The sequence below is a fragment of the Miniopterus natalensis genome, chromosome 5 (genome assembly GCF_054644295.1).
Source record: "Miniopterus natalensis isolate mMinNat1 chromosome 5, mMinNat1.hap1, whole genome shotgun sequence".
NCBI classification, from domain to species: domain Eukaryota; kingdom Metazoa; phylum Chordata; class Mammalia; order Chiroptera; family Miniopteridae; genus Miniopterus; species Miniopterus natalensis.
In genome coordinates, this window is record NC_142085.1 from 47415686 (window position 1) to 47439781 (window position 24096).

The following is a 24096-nucleotide window of genomic DNA, read 5'->3' on the forward strand; positions in this document are numbered from 1 at the left end:
TGTTGTACCTAAACGGGAGTTATCTATATTTGTATAAAGATCTAGTATTTTGTATTGTTGAGGCAATGCCTATAATAGTCTGAAACTAAAAATAAGCAAATAAATAAAAACAACAAATAAATCAACACTTTCAAAAATGTAAGGGCTAGTTTTCTAGCCAAACAAATTCACCTCAGAGTTCCAATTCCTTTAAAAGTATTTCTTTTCTTTATTATCAACAGCCCATAAAGAATTTATAGGAGCAAAATTTTTTCAATATTAAGTATTGCAAAATTAAATTAAGGAAATGAATGAATAATGTATAGGCTCTGTAATGATAGGTAACAGTCAGAAAGGACTACACAAATTTATTATTCAAGTGATTTTTAAAACAGTAAGAGCATATAAGTCCTTTTTAAGCAAACACTTCTTACAATCTATGTCACTGATTTTGTTGTGGGTCCTGGAGACTCAGCAGTGCATGGAATAGACAAAGCCATGCTCACGGGGCATACACCTCACACAGTAAGCACTTGCCTCTAATTCTACATTAGAAGGTAAGGACATCATTTCTTATAAATCATTTAAATCCTAAACTATCTAGTAACTTATCTTAGTTTTTGGAGATGCTCAAATTTTGTTGTAAAAAATAAGTCAACTGTGCTCACTTCAGTTGTACATATACTAAAATTTCAAAGGTACAGAGAAGATTAGCATGGACTCTGCACAAGGAGGACCAAAAATAAATAAATAAATAAATAAATAAAAATAAATAAAAACAAATCAACTAATGCCTTTGACAAAGAGATGCTCTCTTGTAAAAAGCAGTGTGCCTGCATATGAAATGAACAGCCAAAATATTTTTTAATTGCATATTTCATTATAAAAAAATTACATTTAGGTCTGTATTGTGATATTAATTATAACATGTAATATTTTGATAGCGCACTTCTAGAGACATTAATACCTTGCCTATTTCTGTGCCTGCAATTTAACTTAAATACCTGTAATAATATACACAGAAATGGTAACATTTTACTTTTACCAGAAATCCAATATTGAAGTTTTTATATATAAAGTGGAAAATCTTGTCCATGTGACTCATGCATTGTGCCTGTGACTCTAATGCCTTTAACAAGACAGCCTAATGGCCCATTATTGTTTTTAACATGCCACCTTAAAATAACCTTTCGGCAAATTTTCTGACATATTTTATCTCAGCCTCCATTTATTTCATTTATATTGACCCTGGTCCCTTTAAAATAGCTGGTTTTTGAGAAACATTGGTTTAAGTACAGCATTTCTGCAAAGACTTTCGGATTCTTCCAGTAATTCCATGTTGAGGCTGCTTAGTTTTATGGGTAGCAATCTGCTCTTCTTTTGGAATCTGTCAGGATCAGGAAAATACACATTAATCATTTACTATAGGAGCCTGTACGGCTCCCAATGTCCCCTATTTCAAGATGACAATTGGACACTTATCAGAAATTACCCACATCCTCACAAGGGAGGAGTTCGCTGTGTGGTGTTAGCCAAGGACTGTACCTCCCCTTCAGAGGGTGTTCCCAGGGAACCTAGGATGAACCTGTACGGTTGTCATGTGAATACTGGCAGGGCTGCTGTATATTTGTTCTTTGTTTATTGACTTACTAAAGGGACTGTTTCACTTCCAGACTGAATCTAAACCCTGAAGGCGCTCCAAAGGAGCAATGTAGCTTAAAGAGCCTTTGGGTCAGGAGCAACACCACCTGCAAAAGACCTCCTTGGGCTGACGTTCGGCCAGGCAGTGGAGGTGCCAGGAAGATCGTGGTTCTAAACTGGACAAGCAGTGTTGTGGGAATTCAGGGAGAGATGTAGTTGGTTACTCCCCCATACCTGTGATAACACCTTTTTGACTGTTTGACATTGTGTGAAAATACATGCTCCCAGGAAATCATGGAACAGAAGACTTCTGGAATAATTCTCACCAACTTAAGTCTTTACAACATTACCTTTGAGACTCATCTTCTCTAAGATTCTGGCCTAGGTTTATAGCCTTTTCATTCCTCTTTCCTTCCCTCGGGGTAGGATTGTCATCAGGGGAAAAACTCTTACACATTGCTCTTGGAAATGCAAAACTCAGAGCCAGCAATTGAAAATGCAAATTATTACTTTTCTAAAAGATAGAAGAACTGAATTGCTCTTTCTTAGCAAAAAAAGCCAGGCAAAACACTCAGGAGAAATACACATGGTATTTCTTAATCCAAGATCATTCTATCTCTAAAATGTACAATTATGATTCTTCAAATTTTGATTCATGTCACCCCCAAGATTACTAGATCATTTATAGTGTCACTCCTATCCATGTCCAGACATATGTTTCAGTTTGAAAGAGAGAAAAGACAGAGACTTAACACCTCTATTCATTTCATTCTATTCACATTTCATTGACACTTATTTTATTCCATTCAAATCAAGAATTTAAAACTGGAAAGTAAAGATTTAACGTGCAGCAAAAAATAAAAGACAATATGAAGTAGTAATCAAGTGTCAAATTAAAAATATTGAGTTAAAAAATCCCGATACATGAATGTTTTTGAAATGTGAATTCAGTATTGTCATCAGCCCAGCCGGGTGTGGCTCAGCAGTTGAGCGACGACATAGGATCCAGGCGATGGGGTTTCAATTCCTGGTCAGGGCACATGCCTGGGTTGTGAGCTCGATCAATGACTCTCTCATCATTGATGTTTCTATCTCTCTCTCTCCCTCTCCTTTCCTTTCTCTGAAATCAATAAAGATATATTTTAAAATAAAATTAAAAAAAATAAAATAATTAAAAAAAATAAAAAAATAAAACTTCTTTTGGATAACTTTTGAATAATCTTTCAATAAAAAAAAAAAATCAAAGAGCACTTTAAATGTATCCAAGGAGTATACTCAACTCCAACACACACTAGGTCCTTAAAAATGTTATTGAATAAGTAAATGAATAAATAATTGAATAAAGGATATAACGAATACATAAATTAAATACAAATAAATAAGTAAATAAATAAATATCAGAATAGTTCAGGAAAGTTTGCTCTTGCCTGGACTAAATGAAAAATCAAGCCTGAGAGTTGAACGAAAGAAATCTGAAAAATAGATGCAAAGAGGACTATGCCATATTAGCATTAAAAATGTGCAGGTGAGAGTAAGAAAGGCATTTTCTGCAACTGAGGTTTGGAAAATAGGGGAACATTTAAAAAAAAAATTATGTAAGTGATGCTTTGAAAGTGATATTCAATGAAAATTAATCTGGTAGAGTAAGAATATAAATTAATAGAAACCTTGTATAGTTTTATAAAACATATCAAAACCCTTTAATTTGCGTATTTAGTATTTGCCTGGCAATCCAAATTAAAATTTTATCTTAAGGAGATCATTGGACATATACAAAATTATATTAATAGTGATACTCATTTTAGTATAGTTTCTAAAGATTTTTTAAAAATAACAAAAAATAAAACAAACCAAATATCTATAAACAAGCTACAGGTTAAATGAATTCATTCATAAAATATGTAAATAATTTATTAATAAGGAAAAAGTGCTCATACTGTATTAATTGAAGACAAACAAGTTATAGAAAGAGTTTGTTATATAATGCATATTATATGAAAAATACATACATTTCTGGGTGTGTTTGTTTTTTTCAAATTTTTTCACAATAGTGTATTATGACTTTTTATGGCATACAATGATTTCCTGGTTTGAATTTAAACTTCATTTGTAAGATTCTTTCATCCATCTATCATGTATAATTTATCTATTGACTCCAATTAAGAAGCATTTGTTCCAAAACAAACAGAAAACAAAACAAAACAAAAAAATTAAAATGCCACCCAAAAAAAGAAGCAGGTGTCCCTAAATATAAATTTCTCTTTCCTGTTTCATGGGTTCTGCTCATTTGCCTTCCCTATGATTACCTCGCCATTGCGATTTATCTATCGAGGTGCTGTGGAAACCATTCTTGATCTTTCAGGCCAGACATGATTTCCTTCTTCTCTAAACTCCCGAGGCAAGTTGACCACGGGAGGACCCTGGATGCATCAGCAACGCACGGGCTTGAACATCAGTCTCATCAACCCTTTTTAATGCCGGTTTGAAGTTACTGAATTATGCTTTAACCACAGGTTCTTCATCATTAAAATGGAGCCATTAAGTGATAATTCACAGGATTGTTGGATAGATGATGTATGTGGAGCACCGTGAATAGCCCTTAACCAGGTAAATGGCTTTAGACTTATGAGCTCTCCCTCCAGGCTTTCTGTTTATATGTTTTCCTAACTGCACTGAATAGTTTTTAAGAGTGAATAAATCGGAATCTTTTTATCCCTGGGAGTGTGACGCAGTGATGTGTAGCTAACAGTTCAATAAAGAGTAGACAATGTGAATAAAAATTCATTATAATGAAATTTAAAAACTTTTAAATATCCTTTGGGAGTTATACATACGATGAGGTATTTCCAGGAATATACACATTTTTCTCTTTCCAGATGTCTCTGTCTCTCTAAAATAACAGGAAAATGTTTGTAATGGTATGGGGAGCAAAGCAGTAATCCCGGTGAAGTGTACAGTAGGAATTTCCTAGTTGGTCACCTGCTCACTTGGTTGGTCAATAGTTAGAACCACAGAAGAGGCAAGAACAAGGCTCAGAAAATGGCAGAAATCAGTGAAAGAAGTTAGGCAATTTATCAAAATTATGAAGATAGCTTACTTTTTAAGAAACATGATTCCTTAAAAGGGAGGTTTTCTTTTTGATGAAATGAGTGCACTGGCTTTGCTAATTGCCTAAAAATTGCCTTCTTGGTCAAGGTGAGAAGGTGTTTTGGGGGAAATTACTGTGGGGCTTTTATGGGGGTGGGGAGGGTTTCAGTTATTTCCTTTAAGGCAAGCAAGCAGACATGTACGCAAACCAAGAAATTCCTCAGAGCAGCGAAGAAAGATTTGTCTACTGAAATTCTCTTTAATGACACAACTGATAGGCACATTTCAGATCAAAGCAGACAACTGTAACCTTATAAATGCATTTTTTTAAAGTGAGGGTTAATACAGTGTAATACTCTGATCATCCCAAGGTAAAAAAAGTTTTTTTTTAGGCATTTGCTTGGCATAATCAAAGGCATTTACCTGTCTAAAATGGGCTGAGTAACAGCTTTAGAGAGGAAAACATGCTTTGTTAGAATGCATTTGAAAGAAACAATAGCAACAAAAAACTTTGCTCAAATATTTGAAAGAAACAATAGCAACAAAAAACTTTGCTCAAATCATTAGAGAAACTAACTACAAACAAAATTGAAAAATAATTGCAAGGCCTGGCTTCTATGTTTAATCAGGTGGTAGGTATCAGGGTCTCAGCTAACAGACTCTAGGTGAGTTCTCTACCCTTATTAGTAATTGTAGCATCACATTTCACAGAACAGGCTAAAAATAACAGCAATGCATAAATATTATTGCCATGAGGCCCTTTTGCTGAGGAATGTATTTTGCATCATATCCTCACTGATAAAAAAATCCCTCAAACCAAAAACCAGATCAATAGAACTGTCACTGAGTCACCCACACTTCTTAAGTCCGTTTTCTTCCAACCGATGCAGCACCTGCTGTTGTTTCTGGTTTTGTACTCTCGCTTGCCCGGGGAGTGATGGTATTTACTAGAAATCGTAGGAATCTGATCAGGGTCTGACCGTGTCACACAGGCCAATGTATCTCGCACCCCGTTGGTAAAGGGAACTGCCAAGGAAATGCTCTTAATTCACAATGGACGGATCAAGCACCTGAAACATGAGCACAGAGCTGTGTAGGAGGAAGAGGGAGAAGAAAGGAGCAGAGGAAAGAAGAAAGTGGCAGATGTAATTTTTCCTGTATTTTTTGTTAGTAGTACTGGGTTTTGATAAACCCCTAATGATCCGAATATTGTAGCCATGATTTTCTGAAGACAATTTTAAAGGCCCAACTCTGGCTTGAAGGTGGAAAGATGCTCCTTTGAATTCTGGAATAAGGAAGATGCCATTATTTCCAATGTTACTCTTTTATTTTTCACTTTTTTCCTTCCTCCCTCCACCTCCCTTCTCTCCCTCTTTCTCTTCCTTCCTTCCTCAAATGATACAATCACTGAAACAACATTTGGCTAAATAATTTTGAAAGAGAATATTTCATTATGTGTGTGTGTGGGGGGGTGGTGGCACAATTTAAGTAACACTTCCTAAATTATGTCTTTGCCCATTTTAAATCCTTCCTCTGAGTATTTTTTATTTTGTCAGGAATTTGTTTGTCATTTTTTTACCCAAATGGAATAATTTAAATTTTCAAAACTTATAGGGACATATCTACTTATAATACTTTTTTCATGTCTTAGTACTTCAGATGTTTAAATGTTCTTATATGTAACTAGAAAAAATGAAAATGTTGACTACATCAACGCTTTTTTGGAATAATTAAAATAAGTTGTGTTCAGTGGAAACACCACACAGTTAGCCTTTTGACAATGGCAGGAAAATTGGTTCATCTTTATTTTACTAAAAAGCAAAACCTTGTTACAACAGACATGTGTAAAATAACAAAGTGAAATCTGAATCTCTAATATAAAGACTGGCAATAGCTGTTTTATATGTCCTGGGTCGAGATTACATAAATCTAAATTATAAAATGATTTGATGTACAAAATATTTAGCAAGTTATTGTGCTTCAGAAAGAAATCATTTAAACTAGTGCTATTTTCAAAGAATCTTCCCGTCTTCCACATAATATATTAAGGATGTGAAAATGACTTTATATGTTCAAAAACAGGCCTTTAACGAGAAAAAATATTAGACAATTCTAAGTGCACAGCTATTAACTGGCTGATTTCTGATCCCTGACACAGGATGTCATCCTCAACGCGGTGTCTGGCTGCTCAGCATCCTGTGGGAACCGCAGGCATCTGAAGATGCCTCTTTACAAATAACAATCAGTTCTGATAGAGGAGACACAGGGAAAGCCAGTTAAATCTTTCACATCATTACCAGCCTCATTGTTTTGCAAATCAGGAGCATGAAGCAGAACACGTGCAGGAATCCTCCTGCAGGTTCCTGAATGCTAGGGATTTCAAATATGTGAATCCTTGTTGATTAGCAGTAAGTGAATAAGTCACATGACAAGCCATTACCTTTACCGGCTAAGCGGCTGGTTTAAATTAAAGATTACACGTTATTGTTTGAATTCATCAAGATTTGTCCATCTTAAATGATAAGCCTTTCCTTACTCATATGTCAGTCCATCATTATCCTGATGTCTGCCACATCGGATCACTAGCTCGCTTGAATAGCTCATAACAGCATTTTGAAAGTATCCTATTTATAGTAGAGATATGTAGAGGAATCCAAAACACTGTCTGCTTGAACAGGCTAACCCTTTCTTGGCAAGGAATCCCTCTCAAGAGACTCTGATTCCTGAAATGATCAAGTCTCAAAGCTGAGTGCCACACAACGGAATAAAAGGTGATTTATCTGCATTTTAACCAGCTGTTTCCCCCCCTTCGTAATTTGCTTTTACAAATGCAATTATTAATTTTCTTCAGGAGGTGACTAAGTTGATCATATTTCACTTATAGGTATTTAATATCCATTTTCCTGTAATGATTTTTCAGTACTATTTTCCACAAATGTCACCATCTTGAGTTGTTTATTTGAATCCTGAGTTATTGCTCTAAAAATGAGAAGCTGTTAATTATAGAGTGCAGTGAACTAGGCCGCAGAGAGCTTGCATCCCAATGTTACTGCTACTATCAGGACATATGAAGGGTGCTGGTAACTCCTGAAAAATTCATTCCCCAGTTTCCCTGTTTGAATAAGGACAGTTGTCTTACTGTAGAGGGTTACAGCAAGCTCTGGACTGAGAAACGCCTTACCCTCGTTTGTACTTTTTCAAACTGGGCTTTATCTCGGTTTAAGCAGAGGAGGCGCCTGAAGCTTACTGCCCTGTGGTGCTGAAGACGGCACCTTCTCACCTAGAACAGCACACAGAACGCAGAGCCGGCACCTCCCTGGCCCTCAGCCTCGGCTGTTCTGTGGCCAGTAGGGTGCCACTGCACCCCCACGCTTCCGTTTGTTGCACATCCAGGCAATATTAGTTACAGGGAGCACGCATGGAAAGAAGCTGTTTTCCCCTCCCACTTCCCATCTGTTGTGGAACACACACAGGTTTTTCCACCACAGGTTTAGAACAACCTCGTGTCCTTGGAGCACAGACCCAGACTGCGCTGTAATAACAGTGTGAACCTTCCTCCTACTCCTCAGCCCACAAGCCTATTTTAAGGCTGCTTTCTAGAATAGCCTTCGCCGTGATGCTGTGGGAACATAAGCTACCCTGTTACAAGCACTGGCGTGAGGCTGACTAATCATGGTGAGCAGACGGGCGAGATAACCCCTCTTCAGGCCAGTGGTGCCCTCAAGCCTTGCCCCATCTGTACCGGCTGGAATGCCCCACTGCTCTTTCAGAGTGAAATGGTACAAAACGACTCCTTACCAAGGCAAAGCCTAATTCTATTATTATTTTTGCTTAACACATTTAATGTTTTCACTAAATATTTGCTGATTTTTATTAAAAAAATTAAATATGATTTCTATATCTATTGTTAACTTATTGCCTCACCCATGGACTCAGTGATTAGAAATTACACATGAGGCCCAGCCAGCATGGCTTAGTGATTGAGCATCGACCTAGGATCCAAGGAATCATGGTTCGATTCCCTGTCAGGGCACATGTCTTGGTTTTGGGTTCTATCCCCATTAGGGGGCATGCAGGAGGCAGCCAATCAATGACTCTCTCTCATCATTGATATTTCTCTTTCTCTCTCTCTCCCCCTCTCCCTTCCTCTGTCTGAAATCAATAGACATATTTTTAAAAAATAATAAATTACACATGAGGAATAAAAATGACTTAAAATATTAAATGTAAAAAGGAAGAACAGTTGGGAAATAGCTAAGGAAATGGCTAATTCAGTAATAAAGCTGAATTAAAACTCAGGCCTTCTCTCTCTCTCTCTCTCTCTCTCTCTCTCTCTCTTTCTCTCTCCTGAATGCAGTGATTTAAACATGGTGTGTCATAGGAGACAAATTAGAAGGGGCCTCTAATTACAGAGATATGAGTCCAAAAGCATAGATTCTATTCTTGGCTTAATCACAGATAATTTGTAGAATCTTTCCTAAATTATTTTTAACCATTTCTCCATATTAAAATGCACTCAATATTAATTTGTTATTAGTTTATTTAAAAATATATATATGTTAGCAACTAACTCTATGACAAGTTCAGGAAAACAAGATGGATAAAGTCCGTATGGATCTTACTATTTATTTTGTTCTAATACATTTTTAGTATCACTTGACTATACAAACATGATAATGTCTGAACTAAAGCATGGGCCACATAACTTCCAATAGCTATAATGTGCAATTTATGTTGTTTTTAACAGATCAACTTTAAAATGTAATTATAGTTAAATTTTTAGATAGCCAAGTACATGACAAAATTCTATGTATAACATTATTTCACAATTAAAATTGTTTACTAGGAAATTTGAAATTAATTGGTAGTTATAAAGACAGCATAGACAAGAATGGGTACAGTGCACCCCCTACTGACTTCACTGGAGACAAAGACTTGAGATGAATGGGGACAATGTTGAGTTGGTTGCACACATCAACTTATTTAAGCATCAAGAGAAGAAGGCACATTGCACTTTTCCACAGGCTGAGCTAATAGTAAAACTGTAAATTCTGAAAAGAGAATTAGAATAATATTTTTTTTCCCCAGGGTGGCTTTTATCTGAAACACTAACTCTACATAGCTAAAATTTATGCCTCCAGTTAAGCTTCTTAAATCTTACCTTTTTATAATTAACTCTTCATAAGTAACACTTTATAACTAATTTCTCATAACTAACCCTTCATAATTTGAACACTTAGAAACTCTACTGTTTTATTTGAGTTTATACTATAATAACTTATATTTCCAAAGAAGTTGTAATGCTAATGGCATTTACCAGGTATTGTTTGTAAAAGTTATGAATAATAATAGTCCATCTGGTATATTCCCTTTTCAGCAGAGGAATCATACAAATTAATGTTGGCCTGGATGTAATCCATTTAGGATGACTCGTGAGAGTCATAAAAATGATCTCTCATTCTCCTTTTAAAAAATTACCTAGCAAGTATTTGTCTACTAGTTATTTTTATGCTTTAAAAAAAAAAAAAAAATTTATTGATTTTTTAGAGAGAGAGAAGAAGAGAGGGAGAGAGAGAGAAACATAGATGTACATATTCCAGGGATCAGACCCACAGCCTGGGCATGGACTCTGACCAGGAATTGAACAGGTGACCTTTAGGTGCAAAGGAAGACTCTCAACCAACTGAGCCACACCAGCCAGGGTTTATATTTATGCCTTTTTAAAGGTTCAATTTAAGATTCTTTAGCTCTGTCAAATACCTTGTGTCTCTCTGGGAAAAATACCTAAAAACATCAGCAGAAACACCACATCAACACTAAAGCTTATGCTGTATTTATGGGAGAGAGAAAGAATTAAGAGTATATAAAGATGCATCATGCATAATATAGGAAACATAAAAACTAATATTTATTACATGCTTACCAACTACTTTTGAAATGTCCTTTATCAAAGTTTCTCTTTGATGCAGACACATGAGTTAACCCTACTTTACAATTGAGAAAACAGAGTCCTAAAATGCATAAAAACCATCCTGAGGTCACACATCTAGGACATGACAGAGCTAATATCCAAACCTTAGTCTGTTTTAAAACAAACTTATGCCCTTATCTGCTGTGAAATATGTTTTTCTGTGCATGGGCTTGTGGAAAGCAAACCTAGAACATAAAATGGTATAAAATGCCAACATGTCATGATTAAATCAATTTTGTTTGTTAATTATGAAAATTACCCATGAAAAACTATTTTTTTAATATCAGTAGACCATGTCCACCAGCTACAATTAAGTTAGTTCTAATTCATACAGCAACATCCTTCCCCCCCTTTTTTCCAAGTTTATCTTTCCCTTTTCTTGGTCCATCACTCTCCTTTCTTTAACTTATTCACTCTTGATGGCACCACAGCATAAACAGCTGAAGCAGAAAGAAAAAGGTTTGAGTATATAGAATTTTTTTAATCCAAATTATAAGACCCATTGTTTGGGTGACTTTTGAGGGGCCATGAAGGATCTCTTTTACTCTTCCTTACTAGGTTGAAGTGTGGTAGAGTAGAAAAAGCAGAGTATGTCTTCCCATAGGTGGGGATTAAATTTCAGCTCAACCACCTGCTGGGCATAAAAATTTAAACACATAATTCTGTGTTCTTAGCCTATCTGTACATTAAGCTAATAATACTATGTTTATTTTGAATGAGTTAAAGATTATATTTAATTCAACTTTAGAAAGTTTATTGAGTCAAATACTTTTCTAGGTTCTTAGGATATACTATGAACCTAATAGACAATTCTCTTACTACTGGTGGGATTTGCATTTTTAAAAGGAGAGAGAGAAAGTCAATAACTGACATAACTAATAAATAAATTATTTTTAGGCTAGAAAGTGATTTCAAAAAAGTAGAGCAGTACAAAGGATTTGGGAGTGCTGAATGTGGGTGGAGCACACTACAATTTTTAATATGCAATGTTGGGTAGGTATTGTAGAGAAGGTGACAATTAAAAAACATAAGATAGGTGGCTAGGTGAATCTCCCAGAGGAAAGGGTATTGCCAGTACAGAGACTCTACAGAGGTAGTGCTTCTGATTAGAACAGCGCATCAGGAGGGAACCTGTGACACTTACCGAAGGTACAGGTGATATAGGCTCTTGCCTTCAGAGAAACACTCAATAAATGCAACTGTTATTGTGTTTAGATTAGAAATGTTAAACTTAACAACAGAAAAAGTACTGTCCTGTAACTGACAAAAATAAACAAACAGCGTTGTAACATTTTTTAAATTCTTACTATGTGCCAAGCATTGCACTGATCACTCAAACCATCTCTCATTTATTTATTCCCCATAAAAGCCCTACATGAAAATGTAATTCCCATATCCACTAATACAGATGAGAAAATGGAGACTCTAGATCAAACTCTTGTTAAGTGACAGAGGTTATAGCCATGACCTCAGCATGATTCCTTTTAGTTTAATGTTAAAGGCACCTATCACTTGGTCTCCTATCCAAAAACTACTCGTCATGTCCTTCTGGTTTCCAGATTAGGCCTTTCTTTCTTTTTACTTCTCAGGTGGGCTCCTTGAGCTCTCTGTCATTATAGTCTTTCTGTAAAAGGCATTGAGTGTACTGGTTGTAGAAAATAAATTATTTTTACACCAGCTTTCTTCTCTATTGCTCTCTTTCACTAGAGCCTGAATTTAATTGCTCTGTAGCTATAATTAGCTCATGCATAGGGATTTTATTTTAAATGTGACCAAGCAACAGTTTTGTGATTCAGTTTCCTAAATCATATATTTCAGGTATCCGTCCTTTTGTTGTTGGTATTTTATTACCTCTCGAGGTATTCTTACTTACGTTAGCATTGATTTAATCGTTCATTGCCTTTTAGATATATTTTTTCTCTGAATGATTTTACTGTTAAAAAAGAGAATTATCATTAGTCTTTGTTGAAGGTTCTACTTAAAAATATGCAAATATATAATCAGATTTTAATGTTGCCAATATAAAAAAAAAGCCTGTGTTTAGGGATCCACTTAAAATAGAGGTAGTGTTTCAATAATGTAAATATTACATACTCTTTCTTTTTAAAAATTACCGTCTTTCTCTATTATTAATTTGATATTTCAAAATCCACCCTAAAAGGAACCAAGTTCAAATATGTCTTCTAAATCTAGATTGGCATTTGTTGATTGAATATATTATTCCAAGGTTAACGTCTATAAACCATAATGTCTCCTTGTTTTTCTATTTCCATATAATATTCAAAATCATGGTTTAATATTTAGATTCCTCCTAATTTCACCCCTCCTGTTTTTAAGTCTATTTGTTAATGACAAAGAAAGAATTTAAAAGTTATTATCAGAAGATTCAAACTTCAAGAAAGTATAAAGAAACACAAAAATAATGTACTTATCAAAAATATATGTTTGCTTTTAAGAACATTTAGATAGACAGTTGAATTTTCTACTTTTAATCTGCTTCTCTGAGCATGGTTTGGGCAACATCAAGTTCTTACTTCCTTAGGCATGGCCAGTATGGTTTTTCAGGGTGAGGCCTACTCACAACGCAGCAGATTTAGAATGGACAGCTTTCAACACAGACGTTTGTCCTGCTCCCCTCCTGAAATCAGTGTACAAGGTCTACAAGTTCAAATGAGATTATCTGCAAATCCTGACCTCCACTCAGTGACTCATAAACTCATTGCTTATGTCAGTGCTGTGGCGCCCAGCTATTAGAATCATTGACTAATGCAACTTTCAGGGTTTAAGAAAATTAAAAGTTTACATGATCCAATCTTCCTGTTTTACAGATGAGGAACTTGGAGTTCTCATATAAGAAAGAACTAGAAAATATATTTGTGACCTTAATCTTAAAATAGTTTAAAAATTGATATCACATAAATGTGTCAACCAGCAACATTTGTTGAATATTTAGCATGCGTGAGGCACTGAAGTATTTAATTAAATCCTGGCAAATACTCATGATTAAAATGGAATAAAATGTGATTTTCAGCAAAAAAATCTCTAAGAACATTTATAGTTCTCAAGAATAGATTACACGAAAATATTACTTTTAATGATTTTTGCTACCTATAATGTCGGGATATAGTAAAGCTAGGGGCGGTGAGAGGTGAAAAAGCCAAGGCATTATTGAGATGAATCAGTGAAAATTGAAGATCTAAAAAAGTAACTTAAATGTTCAATCAAATACTTTACCCAAAGGACAGGAATATCTATCATGTTATAAATGAAGAAGAAAAAAGTGACATGTTGAATCAGGAAGAAAGGAACTTTTTATTAAAAGAAGAACTTTAACTATTTCATGAAACTCTAACCCTTTACTCCTAATAGAATACTGAGAGTAAATCCCAAGATATGAAGAAATTAGGGCAACCACACAAATAAAAGGCTATGAAGCAATGTCAGCTGATTACCTTTCCAAAAATATATCTTTTTAAGTGTAAATAATATCTTACTTCGATATACCTTCTGTGGTTTTTCCCTATTTTTTTCTATGTGTATTTTTTAGCATCTTGAATTAAATAAGGGGTATTCACAAGAGGTGTGTTATTCAAGGTGCCACATAGGTCTTAATATATATATATAATGCATTTCAGAGAGAGGAAAGGAGGCAAAGAGAGATAGAAACATCAGTGATGAGAGAGAATCATGGATCGGCTGCCTCCTGCACAGCCCCCACTGGGGATCATCCACAACCTGGGCATGTGCCCTGACCAGGAACGTCCTGGCTCATAGGTTGACAGACAACCACTGAGCGCTGCCAGCATGGTGGTCTTAATATGTTTTTTTGGGGGAAAAAATCAGTATGGACTGCTGGTAAAAATCCCATTTGATTTTGAAAAATGAGCCAGCCACATTATTTAAAAAAATGTAACTAGTAGATTTGAATTTTTTCCTAACTAAAATGAGTTTTATTGTTTTTCCTGCTATAACATTAGGCATTGTTTTACTTTGTCTTGTTTACGTAGTTTTACATTTTTACATATCAGGAACTTCACCTGACCAATTAAAAATTTACAAATTAAATAAATCTCATTTGATTTACTTCCAATTGTTACAAAAACTCATATATGGTCACCTCCATTTTGCAGTAGGAAACTGATGTTCAAAGAGTAACTGACTTATCCAGTATTACTGACTTAGTATGTAGAATTAACAAAATTTGAACTCCAGAGATCATGACCTTTCTAAAAATCTCATATATTATATAAGAATGTCTATAGAGTAAAAATATGTAGTCAGTTGATAATGACTTCAACTTCATTTTTAGGCAAACCCCTCAAGAAAGATAGTTAACCTTTTACATTTTCTAAAACAATATCTTGGAAAGAAACGAGCTTGTGTTCTTAATTCCCTGACCCACAATGATTACAGGCTCCATTAAGAGCCTCTTGTCTTATAGAAGCAGAAATGTAATCAATGTAGGTTACTGGTCATTCTCCTGAAAGATTAAAGGTTACTTCAGAGTTAGGAGACACAATTAAACTGCTAAAATAAGACTCGCTTCACTGTGATACATAGTATGTGTCTGGCATAGAAGCAAAATGAAGGAAATGAACACTAAACATTGTTAGAAATCTCATACATTTTAGCCTTTATTTCACTTTTAAATGATTTCTCTTTTGCACAACATGGTGCTGCTTTTCCTTGGACTTCTTTCAAGTTGAGAATGTTTTTATTTGTATTGATTATTCTTCATAATCTATAAAAACTAAAATCACTTTTGTTGTTTAGTTTCTAAATTAAAATTTTCCTTGAATCAAACATCACATTTTATACAATTAATGCATGTGGGGCATGTGCTAGGCTCTAGAAACACAACTGTGGAACACATGGCCATTCCTTGTCCGTGCAGAACTTGTGTTTTGTTGGTGGATACAGACAAGGACATGGTTGAGTGTGACATAGGATAGGGTTAGGAATGAAAATATATGGATTCTCTAGATGCTGGAAATTTGAAGGCTCATTCTGGACTTGGCACGTTTAGAATGTTTTTCAACATCAAAGGTGAAGTCAGACAAGTGGAACAAAGTTGGCCCAATAATGAGTAAAGGAGAAAGAATCTAGTAGGCAGAGAGAACAGAGGAAGTCAGAGAACTAGGCGACCAATGAGAAAGGGGGGCATATAGAGAGAAAGGAGTCAAGCAGGGGGGGACAGCAGTCCCAATTCAACGTAAAAAAATGGAGAAAAGAGCAAATTTGGGAGTAGGTATATTTGGTTTAGTTTTGGACACTGACATTTTTGCAAGTATGGGATATTTAGTAGGAACATTTTACATATATCTATCATCTATCTATATCTATCTACATGCTTCTAAGAAGCATATTTTCCACATTTTAACATTTATTAAATCTGAATTCATAGCATAAGCATTTGTAATTGTCAGTAGGCTTTTATTTTCTTGATTGTATGTAAAGTACTGGTGCATGTTACAGTGAACGGTGGCATAAATTGAATGAAATATAATACACCATGGGTTTTTAGACTCACCCTGCAGTATTACCTGGAACCTAAATCATTCACTGTCAACTTCCAGCCATTAGATATCATTTGTGATATCTTTAGTGAACTTCAAGCTCTCCTCAGCCTGAAACCAATTCCAGAATTCAGGCTACACAGCACATTATAAATCATGATGAAAATCCCCAAACAGGGATGCTCCAATCTTGCTGTTTAAAGAAGAGTGATTTAGAACCACATTATCATTTTAAAACTCTCTCTCTAAATCCTCACCGTGTTGCTAAAAAAAGGGGGGATATATCATCACCTAAGCAATTGTTTGAGCACCTCGCATGAATACACTGTATCTGAATATCTGACAGGCAGATCCAGGGAAAGAATCGGTGACATCCTGACTGCCTCCTGCGCCAATCAGGACTATTCTGAGACTGTGCCACCACTTAAATCAGGACTGCTGGAATTCAGAGAGAATGTCCCCTAGATTCTTTTCCATCACCTCTTTTATTTTTTAAAAGAAGAGTGCAAAACTCTGAGTAAATTTTTAAATGACCTCCTTTATGTAGCAGCTTTGTGAGACTCATGCTAATAAGGGGCTTGAGGGTGATAAACTAACATAAAATATATCTCAGACTCAGTCTCTCGTGAAATTCCAGAGAATGTGCTTAGTTGAAGATTAAAGCTTTGGCTGGAATGCTATGCTTGAATTTTTGTGAGTCCTCTTGTAATCAGAATGAATAATGCTTTCTCAAGGAGCAGAAGGTTACTTAATAACTAAGGTAAGTTATTTGTAGTTTTATTGTAGCAATAAGTTAAGTAGTTGTGTGTGCATGTGTAAGTGTACACATGCATATGTTACTAGGGATTCAAATAATGAAAAGATGCAAGCCACATTTCCTTTCATCAAGTGGTGGACACACATATAAACATCCCCTTTCAATTGAATGAAGGGGAAGGAGAAAAACAAGCAATGTGCTTTGAGGGTACAAAGGCACAAAAGATTTCATTTGAAGGTGAGAGGGCTTTAAAGAAGAAGGTGTAGTTGAGATAGTCTTGATAGGTGCGGGATTAGAGGAGGATATTAGAGGCTGAGGAATTAGGTGCAGATGTCTGAGGCATATTGCGTGTCCAGGCAATGACGACAGTCCTCTGTGGTGGGGAACGAGTTTTGTAGAAGGCCGAAGTGGGAAATGCAGCCTCAAAGGTAGTTTAAGCGGCGAGGGCCAGCCCACTGGGCTGTGCTAAGTCTTGTACTAGTTTCTGGGGAGTGGAGAGATTATTGAAGGGTTCTGAGAAATGGGGAGTCACAACTGGACCCATGTAAAGCTCTTACACCCAATAAGACCTCGAATGTATGCAGTCTTCCATCACTGCACAAATGAGAGGGCTGAGGTCAGAAAGAAAGCTGCTCAGTGCTAGCCTTGTTCAGCCTTACGTGCTCCTGTTTGAGAAATAATAAATTAATCTTAACAGTATCATTATTATTGTTCAAAATGCATAGGGTTTCCAAATGAAAAAGGCACCTTTCAAGCTCCTAATATTTAACTACACAAACGGACAAAATATTAAGTTAGAGACACATAGGTATCCTTATAACAGAAGAAACTTCCATAATACAACCCATAGGTGTCATGACCTAGTAGAGGCTTGGGATTCTACGTTGGGTAATTGGAGGGCTCAGTTTGTTCCCGGTCCCCACCCTCCAGCTCACCTGGATCCTCAAAAGAAACTGACAAGGAAAGGACTTTTCCATACACCACAGAGATTCAGTGACTTGGTAAAATGTGAAGGAGGCATCTTGAAACATCAGTATAGGATAGAATAAAAGGTCACAAAGTAGTAAACATTTCAAAGTTGAAGAGCTTAATCAAGAAAAATATATTGGAAGCTTTCAGAAAAAATATAATTCTTAGTATATGGAAATGCTTATAGCAATAGTTCTCTGCTATGCTAAGCAAAATCTTAATCAGTAATACTTGACTATTTTAGTAACATTTTGAGGCCAAAGAACACTTTAGATGTTAAACATTTATTCTGAGACAAAATATTTTTATTAGAAGACACTGTGGGCAAAATAATGGAATACATCCAGTGTTTAAATAGCTCGAAAAATTGGCAGATGGTGGGTTTCTCTCTCTGTTACTATTTCATGGCATTCTCGTATCAATCAGAGTATCTTTAGAAAAAGAAATTTGTTTACTTATGTTGTCATAATACCTTTTCTTCAAAAATTGTTAGCTTTGATATTTTTCTATAATTTAAAAATTGAATCTCAAAGTTAAGTACAATGCCACAAAAATCTCATCCTCAAAATTCCCTTATTTAAAAGAAAAAAGAACATGAAGCCATTGTGAACTAATTGGCTAAGATAAGAGAAGAAAAAAAATTAGACTCAGAGTCGGTTTACTTCAGAAGAAATAAAACTTAACCCAAAATGAAGAAAATAAATGTACTGTGGAAACATGGCTTTTATTACCTGGATATCAGTGCACTGTCTGAATTTAGGTAACTGCATCAACTTATTATCAATTTTAATATCATTGTGATGTCTCTATGCCTATCCTAGAACAATTCTATAGTGACTCCCTCATAATATATTTTCATTTCTAAATTTCTTAATTTGTGCCTCTAGCTGAGTTTCCTGCTTGCCTTTGGCATTGCCAATCTTTTCTTTCTATGTCTTACCTTTATGTCAAGGCCAAGTCTTCATTGGGACGTTCCTGAGCTTTCATTTATCTAAACTATTTTTTAATTTAAACCACACCCCTTTACACATCCCATCGTCATTTCACTGCTTCACAAGTGTGAGTAATTTCACGTGAACCTGGCCTTTGCTTTAATCTAGGAGATAAGCCCCACATTCTCTTACTATCTTCTCAGCATGGTCTGGGGTACACTGAATACAGCGATTATTTGGTTGTAATTAGTTATTGATAGATTGCTTTTATGAAAAAAAACTAAATGTGAAATAAATTGACACAATAATAATTATTATTAATTAACAGAGGTAGACCTTTCTTTTTGGAAAATAGTTACCTGGGGAAGGTAACCCTATTTCCCCAGAGGGGATTCTGAACTACCTGTTGGGGAGGGAGCTAGCTGAGCCTAAGCTTGATGACTTAAGTCACTAAAAACTTGTCATGAAAAGTTTGAGTGCTTGAGTGTGCTAAATTTTGTTGTATCCTTATATTTTACTTATTATGAAATTACTGGCAGTATTTCATGCTACAAAATATGTATTTTACAGTTTTAAAATTTTTACATCACATTTTAATTAATATAGGACATAAATTAATGTAATTATTTAAATTGGCACTAATTTTTTTTACATTTATTCCATTCTCTATTAAATATTTATGTTGTATCTACCAGTACCATTCTAGGTACTGGGAGTATGTGGTAAATGAGACAAAATCTGTACCTTCATTGATTAGTGCTGCATAGAAGTTTTTGATTATGTCAGGAATTAGGGCTTTTAAAAATCTGACTTCTTGAGTTGTTATTTTACAAATAACTTCCTTCCTTGGGCAAGATATTTGACATTACTAAGCCTCAGTTTTCTCATTTATAAAATGGGAATAATAAACAAACTTCATATGTTTGCTGTGAGGATTTCTGATATTAATGACCATACAGCACTTAGTATGGAGTAAGTGTTAAAAAATCAATGTTCAAAGAATTAGTAGGTCCAAAGGAGCTTCCAGTATCCACCACAATTCAACTTATGTCCCCTGGTCACCAACCTACCCTACTATTCCCTGCCACTGAACTTCTCATGAAGTCTCCCTGGTTATCATCTTAACCCAGTCCTTGGTGCCTTGGGGCCCCAATAAATCTATATTTTCAAAAAGGGGGGAAGCCTGCTACCTCACCTTATATTTGCATAACTATGGATCCCCTTAACCTGTCTAATAAAGTTGATAATGGACTTTAAGATAATTTTATGATAAATATTTATGATAAATATTTATGAAATTTATGATAAATATTTAGCCACTCCTCTAGTTAAAGGGAAAAGAATATATACATATAATATCAAATGTATCAAATACATATATATAACACATATTATATATACATTTTTCATGTGTTAGTAGATACATTGCTGAATAACAAATGATTCAATACAATTTTAATGTTACCCCCATCTTCTGGTTCTATATAATTGCCGATGCAGCCTTTATTTGTTTTTTTAAAATATATTGGTGTCTGTGGTTTATGAAAAATTATTATCAGCTATAATGAAGGATTTTCCTGAATCTCTTTCTTTCTTTTTGTTCTTTCATTCTTTCTTTCTCACACCCCCATCACACACACACACACACACACACACACGTCATCCTCCCATTATGGTATTTTAAGAATTAGTTACCATCAGTTGCTTATTTCAACACCTCCCTTAGATATTATTTAATATCAAAACACAGTGCTTAAGCTTTATGCTTCATTCTTCCTTTCTTTTTATTTTTGGAGCAGAGGTTTAAGTGCCGTTTAGTTTCCGTTTTGGAGAATGGGGACGCTAAAAGGCCTTTCCGAGCTAAAGCTGCCCCGTTTTCTTCCGCTCGTTGCTCCTGGCTCCCGTACGCAGCAGCTCCGAAGCCTGGCTTCCCGCGAGCCACTGAAGGTGCAGCGGCTGCTGCTCGGCCCTGGCGGCCAGCTGCGGCCCACTGCTCCCTGAGGACTTTTCTTTCTTTCTTCTTCTTGTCTTTCCTTTTTTCTTTTTCTTTTGTTTTCTGCCTCTCTCTTTCTTTGTCTTTTCTGCCGGCCAGCAGCCGGTTGTGAAGGACCCGTGCTCCTCCGCGCTCCGCCCCAGGCCCCGCAGCCGCTGGCCGGAGGCGGCGGGCCGGCCGCACAGCTCTCAGGCCGGGCCGCGTGGCTGCTCTCCCGGCGGGCCGTCTGCCCTGAGCAAGGTTAAAGCCAAGGGGCTCCAATAAGCCCGCTGTCAGAAACTTCCCACTCTGCAAGAAAATCACCCTAAAGGATCTGTGTGAAATGTGAGCCACACGCTTCGAAAAGAAAGCGACACTGTTGGGAGAAACACCACGGACTTCAGACCGAGAGCCCATTGCAGAGCTCACAACGGAGGCCTGCGCCAGGGGGTGGCACACTCCGCAGAAAACTGCAAAAAGGTATGGGATACAAAAAAAAGGATCCAAATAATATCATTAAGTAAATGGAAGCACAGTTTCATGATACTCAGTAAAAAAAAAAAAAAAAAAAAAGGCATTTCTAAAGTTACCCAAGTAGTTGAAGATCTTTTATCAAGAAAAGCTGCATCTCCCTTACATTACTTAGCGTATTTTTCAGTACCATTGAGTGATATTCAATATTTTAAATATTTTAAAAGTATGCAATGGTATTAATTTAAATAATTTAGAAGGCAGTCAAAGATAAAAATTAGTGTGAAAAAAGTTCTAAAACTTGAAATAATCGTTTTGTACTAGAACTTTTAAATGAAATAATAAAAATCTTACTTTCATAAAATTGTTTAGAGCTATAAAATGCTTTCATTTTAATGGCTGAAGGGCTCTTAAGTTCTTTATATTTAAATGTATTTTCCTACAGAAACAATGAAATAATAGAACTTATGTTCCTAACCAGAGCTTAATATACAAGAGCTAATACATATAAACAGCCCCGGCCAGTGTGCTCGTTGGTTAGAGCGCCTGGCCACACACAGAAGGGCTGCCGGTTTGATTTCCGGGGCGGGAGGCAACCAGGTGATGTTTCTCTCCCCCCCTCTCTCTCTCCATCCCTTCCACTCTCTGAAAAGTAATGGAAAAAATATCCTCAGGTGAAGATTAACAACAATAGCAAAAAGAATATGCACGGAACATTTAATTGTGGCATACTTTTCTCTCAAAAGTTTAACATTACAATGCAGCCAGGTCTACACTTTTTATTATCTTGTGATTATTTAATGTTATCTTCACTTATAGAAAATCATTTTGTGTAGAAAGCTCATAATATTGCTTGAGAATAAAAGGTAAGTAATAAAGTTTTTGAGAGAGGAAAGAAAACAAGAAATCTTCAAGACGATGACAATGTGGAAATTAGGTGCTTGAAAGACCCTCAAGAAAGGAAAATGTGAAAGCAGGAAAGTCTCCTAAAGCTCAAGAATGAGGGGATATTTCATTGCCTGCAACGAGATTGACCAAGGATATGGGTCTCTTTGTTTTCTGTTCTGAGGGTTAAGCTTTGCTTTAGTTATCATTTTGCTGTGGAACAAATCAGTCCACAACTTAGTGGCTTAAGATGACATTTGTGATTATCTCTCACAGCTCAAGGTGCTAAGATTGGCAAGGTGATTTTCACTCAGCGCCCTTCATGAAATGTGGCTCAGGTGGCAAAAATCATCTTTTGATGATGTCGTTACTCTAATCAAAACAAACATCAGTGCTGTATTTTTTATGAAAGCAACTTTAACATTCTTTTTTAGTTAAGATACAGTTAATATACAATATTATATTAGTTTCAGGTGTACAACACTGTTATTCAACATTAACTTACCTAAGGAAGTGATCACCACTTTAACTCCAGTCACCATCTGCCATTGTCCAAGGTTATCCCAGTATTATTGGCTCTGTGCGCCCCATGTAATACATTACATCCCTGTGACTTATTTTAGAGCTGGAAATGTGTATCCCTTACCATTTTATTATTATTTTTGTCTTTCTCTGCAACTCCTTGCCCTCTGGTAACCACCAGTTTTTTTCCTGTGTCTATGAGACAGTTTCAGTTTTCTATTATTTGTTTTGTTTTTTATGGGAAATCATATGGTGTTTGTCTCTCTCTGTCTGACTTCTTTTATTTAGCATAATACCCTCTGGGGCCATCCATGTTGTTGCAAATGGCAAGATTTTATTCTTTTGTTGGCTGAGTAATATACCATGATATATATCTACCACATATTCTTTATTCATTTATCCATCAATGGACACTTACGTTGCTTCCATATCTCAGCTATTGTAAATAATGCTGTGATGAACACTGGAGTGATAGTATATCTTTTCATAGTGTTTTCATTTTCTTCAGATAAATATAGAAGTAGAATTGCTGGGTCATATGGTGTTTCTGGTTTTTTGATTAAAGGAACTTCCATACTCTTCCATAGGAGCTGTATCAGTTTTCAATCCCACTAACAGTCCCCAAGAGTACCCTTGTCAACACATCCTTACCAATACTTGTAATTTGGTGTATTTTTTATAATAACCATTCTGACAGACAGGAGGCGACATGGTAATATCCCATTGTACTTTTGATTTGCATTTCTCTGATGATTAGTGATGAGTATTTTTTCCTATGTCTGTTGGCCATCTGTATGTCTTTGGAAAAATGCCTATTTAGATCTTCTGCCTATTTTTTAATTGGATTGTTTGTTTTTAGCTATTGAGTTGTATGAGTTCTTTATATATTTTAGATAGTAGTCCCTTATCACATACATGATTTGCAAATATTTTTCTCATTCATGTTGTTGGATTTTCTTTGCTGTGCCAAAATTTTTTAATTTGATGTAGCCCCACATTTATTTATTTATTTATTTATTTATTTATTTATTTATTTATTTATTTTTGTTTTTGGTGTTGGATTACAAAATAATTGCCTTTTTAGCAGCAGAATACTTTGTATGCTTTATAACTTTGGTCTGCTCTTTTTATTATTATTTTTTTTTGAGAGGGAGATTCTTTCTCTCCTTCTTACCATGCTTACTGCTTCTTGTTTAAAAGTTGCCTCCACCACGATTACTTCCATCTCTACTCTCCCTCCCTTATAGACTTACATCCAGTCTGTAGCTCCTTTTCTGCAGTGATATGGCTCATCCAGCCTCAGGCCAATGTGATGCTTTATTTTGTCCCTGGATCAAGATTATACACGTCTTCCTGACTAGGTAGAGCTGCAGTGGGCCAGCAACCATAGCCTC

General features: G+C 35.6%; 1 non-coding gene across 1 annotated transcript; it reads left to right on the forward strand.

The window, feature by feature from the left end:
* Positions 1-639: 639 nt before the first annotated feature.
* LOC148093094 (U6 spliceosomal RNA) lies at positions 640-743 on the forward strand. The gene has a single exon (XR_015714639.1). It is a non-coding gene; the product is annotated as a U6 spliceosomal RNA (small nuclear RNA).
* The last annotated feature ends 23353 nt before the right edge of the window (positions 744-24096 follow it).